Raw genomic sequence first — 7,259 nt, 5'->3', positions numbered from 1 at the left:
TTTTTTTTTTTAACGAAGAAGTATTTTATTATTTTGTGGCAAAGCTGTTGCTTTCACAGTATAAAAATAGCACCAGCAAATGCAGCATATTGCAAAATTAAGATAGTGCTGTTCTTCATCTGACACTGTACAAGCAGAAAAAACCTCTTCACTCCTGTTTTTTCCAATGGAAAGATCATTAAGTATTTCAACCCAAATCCAGGTATGGATATATGCAAGTTATAATATTATATAAGGCTTAAGAATAACGTTATCTTTGAATTATGTAATTTTTTTTTTTTTGAGACGGAGTCTCGCTCTGCCGCCCAGGCTGGAGTGCTGTGGCCGGATCTCAGCTCACTGCAAGCTCCGCCTCCCGGGTTTACGCCATTCTCCTGCCTCAGCCTCCCGAGTTGCTGGGACTACAGGCGCCCGCCACCTCGCCCGGCTAGTTTTTTGTATTTTTTTTTTTAGTAGATACGGGGTTTCACCGTGTTAGCCAGGATGGTCTCGATCTCCTGACCTCGTGATCCGCCCGTCTCGGCCTCCCAAAGTGCTGGGATTACAGGCTTGAGCCACCGCGCCCGGCCGAATTATGTAATTTTTATAACTAGTTTTTACCATGGATAATTTCATGAATTCTGAATACTAGAGCCTAGCTTAAAAATCATAGGGTATTGTGAACAGGGCGTGTATTATGTTTATCTATAATCATTCGAAAGGTAAAGGGCACTTTCTCTCATTAGTAGTGTTAACAATAGTTTTTTTTCCCCATCAGTAATGCTAAAAGTTGCTATTCTAAGTCTTCTATCCACTAATTTAAGACAACTCTGCTGGGTTGCATAATTTCTTTCTTTCTTTTTTTTTTTTTGAGACGGAGTCTTGCTCTGTCGCCCAGGCTGGAGTGCAGTGGCGCGATCTCAGCTCACTGCAAGCTCCGCCTCCCGGGTTCCCGCCATTCTCCTGCTTCAGCCTCCTGAGTAGCTGGGACTACAGGCGCCCGCCACCTCGCCCGGCTAGTTTTTTGTATTTTTTTTTTTTTAGTGGAGACAGGGTTTCACCGTGTTAGCCAGGATGGTCTGGATCTCCTGACCTCATGATCTGCCCGTCTCGGCCTCCCAAAGCGCTGGGATTACAGGCTTGAGCCACCGCGCCCGGCCGCGTAATTTCATACTAGTTTATTAAGGGGTTCCACGATCACTCCTCAATAGATATTTTGTATTTCTCATATGTTTCTTCACTTATAAGTTCATCTAGTTCTGAAGGGTTACTCAGTGTCATCTTGATCAGCCAACCATCTTCGTAACAAGATTTGTTGACAAGTCCTGGATTTTCTGCAAGGGCTTCATTAATTTCAGTTGCGTCTCCTGATAAAGGAGAATAGAGTTCACAAGGAGGTTTCACGCTTTCCGAAGTACCAAACTCTTCTTGTTTGCTCAATTTTGTCCCAACGTCAGGCAGACTACAGTAAACATCTCCCAACAGTTCCTGTGCAAAATTGCTGACTCCCACTGTTCCAGTACCATTTTCTGTTGTCCATTCATGTTTCTCTGTGAATTTACGCACCCAGAACAGAGCCGGTCCTGCGTCGGGACCACGGCCGCCCCCAGCTGCCAGGGCCTCAGAGGGCAGGGTGCGGCGGGTGCTAGGATTACAGGCGTAAGCCACTACACGCGGCCGATACATGGGTATTATTATGCTAGTTGAGTGACATGGAAACTGGAGTCAGAGAGTTTAGGTGATTAGGGGACACAGCTCAAATCACTCCAGTGACACTGGTGGAATATAGGGCCAAAGCTGTGCTCCACACCACCTTTGACATCCTGCCTCTCCACTTAGCAATGTTGTCCGTCGGATGTGCTCCTCTCACCTGTACTAGGACAACGGCAGTATTTTCAGTTCTGTATATCCCATTTGCCTCCTACTGGGACTCTAAATTCACTCTCTGCTTGAAGGGAGAGATTGACCATACAGTTGACTTCTAGAATCCTGGAGGCAAGTGGGGCACAGTAGTTCATGGCTGTAATCCCAGCACTTTTGAAGGGCAAGGTGGGTGGATTGCTTGAGCCCAGGAGTTTGAGACAAACTCATGTTGCCAGGCTGGGCAACATGGTGAAACTCCATCTCTAACAAAAATACAAAAATTAGCCGGGGCATGGAGGCGCACGCCTGTAGTCCCAGCTACTCAGGAGGTTGAGGTGGGAGGATTGCTCAAGCCCGGGATGTTGAGGCTGCAGAGAGCCATGTGTGTGCTACTACACTCCAGCTTGAGTGATAGAGTGACACCCTGTCTCAACAACAACAGCAACAACAACAACAACAAAACAAAACGAAACCAAAAAAACAGTACAAATAGAATCCTGGAGGCAGCCACTCCCATAGGCTTGAGCTTTCAAAATACACAGAAACATCTAATCGAAGGGGGTTGAATATTGACCAATGAGTTAATCTTCAAATGCCAATGATGACCGGGTATTTGCCAAGTTTACCAAAATGTATCTATTCCCGGCTATATGCCAAGACACAGACAAGATGTTCTAAGGGTTTTAGAAGTGTAAGGCAGGGTTCCTGTACTTTTTTTTTTTTTTTTTTTTGAGACGGAGTCTCGCTCTGTCGCCCAGGCTGGAGTGCAGTGGCCGGTTCCCAGCTCACTGCAAGCTCTGCCTCCCGGGTTTACGCCATTCTCCTGCCTCAGCCTCCCGAGTAGGTGGGACTACATTAGCTGGGACTACAGGCGCCCGCCACCTCACCCGGCTAGTTTTTTTTTGTATTTTTTAGTAGAGACGGGGTTTCACCGTGTTAGCCAGGATGGTCTTGATCTCCTGACCTTGTGATCCGCCCGTCTCGGCCTCCCAAAGTGCTGGGATTACAGGCTTGAGCCACCACGCCCGGCAGTTCCTGTACTTTTGAGATATCGAGATTCTAATGTACATGAGACAAAGATTATGGAATTCAGTTTTAAATTCTCAGTACAGATTTTAAGTGGTATGGTTTTAAAGAAGTGACTCAATATGAGCTAGTTGCTTGGACCAACTGACCTTGAAATTCCTCTCCTGCTTTGAATTCTAGGAATCTATGAGATAGTGAAAGCTCTGAGGCTGAAAACAAGACGAAACCTTCTGGGTTGTGGTAGGCAGTCTGTAAGATGGCCCCCAGTGATCCCTGTCCCTGGTTTTCATGCCCTTTTGCAGTCTCCGCCACCATAAACAGAGCTAACCTGTGAATTCAATTTGGATATTGTGGAAATGACGGTGGGCGACTTCTGAGGCCGTCACAAAAGGCATTGTAGTTTCCACCTTGCTTTGTCTTGCACTACTTGCTTTGTGGGAAGCCAGTGGCCATGTTGTGAGGACACTCAAGCAGCCCTGTGGGGGAGGTCCTTGTGATGAGGAATGGAGACTTCCTGCCAACAATCAGCACTAACGTGCCGACGACATGAGTGAGCTACCGTGGAAGCAGATCCTCCAGCCTGAATCAAACCTTTGAAACGACTGCACCCTCGGCTGACATCCTGACCACAGCCTCATGAGAGACTTGGGGCAGAACTACCCAGCTAAACTGCTCTCGAATTCCTGACCCATAGATAATATGTGAGATAGTAAGTGTTTGTTGTTTTCAGTTCCTAAGCTCTGGTATAATATGGAGCAGTAGATAACCAATACACTGGTTTTTATGTGGGCTGCATTGCCAACCTAGCAACAGGAAAACAATTCTGGCCAGGCATGGTGGCTCATGCCTGTAATCCCAGAATTTTGGGAGGCTGAGGTCAGAAATTCAAGACCAGCCTGGCCAACATGGTGAAACCCCATCTCTACTAAAATTACAAAAAAAAATTATCTTGATGTGGTGGTGGGAGCCTGTAATTCCAGATACGTGGGAGGCTGGGGCAGGAGAATCACTGGAACCCAGGAGGCGGAGGTTGCAGTGGGCTGGGAGATCATGCCAATGCATTCCAGCCTGGGTGACAGAGCTAGACTCCATCTCAAAAAGAAAAGAAAACGATTTCTAATTACTTGAAAGCCTTTAAATCCTGTCATTATCCCACAAACTCTGAAAGAGGCAGATGATAAAATAGAAGTCTTAGAGAAAATAAACTATTTCTTTAAATATCATGGAGCCAGTCACGGTATATTAGTCCACTTTCATGCTGCTAATAAAGACATAGCTGAGACTGGGTAATTTATAAAGGAAAGAGGTTTAATTGACTCACAGTTCCACAGGGCTCAGGAGGCCTCAAAATACTTACAATCGTGGTGGAAGGGGAAGCAAACATGTCTTTTTTCACATGGCGGCAGGAAGCAGAAGAATGAGAACTAAGGGTGAGGCAAGCCCCTTATAAAACCATCAGATCTCATGAGAACTCACTCATTATCACGAGAACAACATAAGCATAACTGCCCCCATGATTAAATTACCTTCTACCGGGTCCCTCCCACAACACACGGGGATTATGGGAACTACAATTCAAGATGAGATTTGGGTGGGGACACGACCAAACCATATCACACGGTGACTCCCACCTGTAATCCCAGCATGTTGGGAGGCTGAGGTGGATGGATCACTTGAGCCCAGGAGTTCGAGACCAGCCTGGGCAACATGGTGAAGAGAAAAGAGTCAGCTTGTGGCCAAATTCATGTTTGATAGATCTTCTCAGCTCTAAAACTGAAAGAGAGAAGCTTAAAATAACAGAAAGAGAAAACAAACAAGCAGGGTGGGTGAAATAATATCCTATGGTTGTTGAAACAAATTACCACAAATTTAGTGGCTTAAAACAACACAAGGCTGGGCTCGGTGGTGCATGCCTGTAATCCCAGCACTTTGGGGGGCCAAGGCAAGAGAATTGCTTGAGCTCAGGAGTTTGAGACCAGCCTGGCAACATAGTGAGAACTTGTCTCTAAAAAATGAAAAAAGAAAGAAAGAAAGAAGAAAAGAAAAGATTCCAAAACCAAAACCACCCCACACATTTATTATCTTACAGTTCTGGGGTCAGAGGTCCAAAATGGGTCTTTATGAGCTAAAAACCAAGGTGTTAGCAGGCTTGCATCCCTTCTTTTTATTTTATTTTAATTCTTTTTTTTTTTTTTTTTTTTTGGTAGGGATGCAGTCTCACTCTAATGCCCAGGCTGGTCTTGAATTCCTGGGCTCAAGCAATTCACCCATCTTGGCCTCCCAAAGTGCTGGGATTGTAGGCATGAGCAACTGCACCTGGCCTTACTCTTGGGTTTTTGAGGAAAAGTGTGGTTTAGACACTTAGAAATGTCTTTGTTGAAAAAAAAAATTTTAAGTGTACTGTAAAAGCATCACATGGTCTAACCTCATAATAATTCCCCCTTTTTGTATACCCAAGATTCAATGTGGGCTTTCCCAGAGCTCAGAGATCCAGTTAAAAGATAGGTAGGCCCTATCTAAATAAATTGGTATCCTTATACTATCCTATGATAGTTCTATACTTTTATGTTTGATTTGGCATCCATCTTTAATCTTCCTCTAGCACCACCAGACTTTTACTCTCTGGACCTTATGATGTAAATTTTTTCTATTTGATTTTCACCTGAGTTGTTTCCTTTAATATGCACATTTAAGGCTATTCAACTGACAACTGCCTAGGGTTGTGAAACAGGTTATCAAGTATCTGAAAGTCTAACATAGGAAAAAAATAAAAAGGTGTTTATAAGTCTAAGTCTATAAGATGTAATTCATTTTTTTTGTTGTTGTTCATTTTTTTGAGACAGTCTTGCTCTGTTGCCCAGGCTGGAGTGCAGTGGCATGATCTTGGCTCACTGCAACCTCTGTCTCTCAGGTTCAAGCAATTCTCCTGCCTCAGCTTCCTGAGTAGCTGGGATTACAGGCGTCCACCACCATGCCCGGCTAATTTTTTGTATTTTTAGTAGAGGCGGGGTTTCACCATGTTGGTCAGGCTGGTCTCAAGCTCCTGACCTCAGGTGACACACCCACTTAAGCCTCCCAAAGTGCTGGGATTATAGGCATGAGCCACTGCACCTGGCCTATAAGATGTATTTCTATTGGCATGCCTAATACATCTATGTATTTATGTGTTGTATATACAATGTTTCACTACCAAAAATATATAAAAGAACTCTAATTAATTGGCTTAAAGAAAAATAAAAGCATTCAAATAAAACACTTTATCAGAAAAGGAAAACTAGTCAAATTATTTTTCAAGTTTACATGACTTAAGTAAAATCTTTAATAAGTAAGCTAGCTTTAAAAGTATTGGTAAAGTAACATTAGAAATGTCTTAAGAACTTCCAGCATACATTTTATTTGCATTTATTAATCAAGCAATTTCATACCTATCCTTGCCAAATACTATAAGGTGTCAAAATTTGGCACAGGGGTTATGAAACCATAAACCTAGCCCAAAACAGAATGATTCTTGCTAGTGTATCTTTAATAAATAAGACACTGATATTGTTTAACGAAAATAGCTACTTCTTGAATTACTTAGTAAAATTCCCATAACTTCTAATCTTGTGGCTTTAGGCAGTCTAGTCTATAGGCAGTAAGGAGGTTTGTTTTGGGAAAGGACTGCTATTGTCTTTGTTTTAATGCTAAATTATAAATTCAGTTCCTCCCAAAGTTCAGGAATGAACAAGGACAGCTTCGAGGTTAGAAGCAAGATGGAGTCAGTTAGGTCAGATCGTTTTCATTGTCTCAGAGTTTCATAGCTTTAAATGATGACTATCACAGTTTTCATAAATAATCCAGGTAAACAAAATAAAATAATCAGGTAAATGTAATGAGATAAATACTTGTAGACAAACTTGTCATAATGTAGAATCTAAAGTTAAATTAAATAATAGATATTTCATTATTTGAGTATTTTCAAATAAAAGTACATATTGTAGGAAAACATTCTTTCTTAAGTGTCCTTTTTAAAAAGGTGAACAAATTTTGTCAAATTCAAAGCTTATTTAAAGGTTATATATAAAACAAGGTAAAAGGAACCAGGAAATAAGAGAGATATAAAGAAAGTTATAGAAATAAAGAGGCTTTTTTGGGTAAGAAAGCTTAAAGAGAAATAATTTTATATGAGAAAGAATCTTATATAGTAAATTTAGACCTAGAATAAAATGACTAGTCGTTTAAGAAAGAGGAATGTTCAGGACAAACCAGAAAGTCCAAGCATGTCATGAATGATCTGTGTAACTCACAATAAAAGGATTTATTTTTTAAAAAACTTTTACATGATCAAGTTGTCTATAATTAAAGGGAAATTATAATGGTTTTTCTAGAGATTGGGTTTGATGTAAAAAAAA

The sequence above is a fragment of the Rhinopithecus bieti genome, unplaced genomic scaffold (assembly GCF_001698545.2).
Source record: "Rhinopithecus bieti isolate Rb0 unplaced genomic scaffold, ASM169854v2 scaffold_11488, whole genome shotgun sequence".
Classification (NCBI taxonomy): domain Eukaryota; kingdom Metazoa; phylum Chordata; class Mammalia; order Primates; family Cercopithecidae; genus Rhinopithecus; species Rhinopithecus bieti.
Note: the sequence above shows the minus strand (reverse complement) of the source record.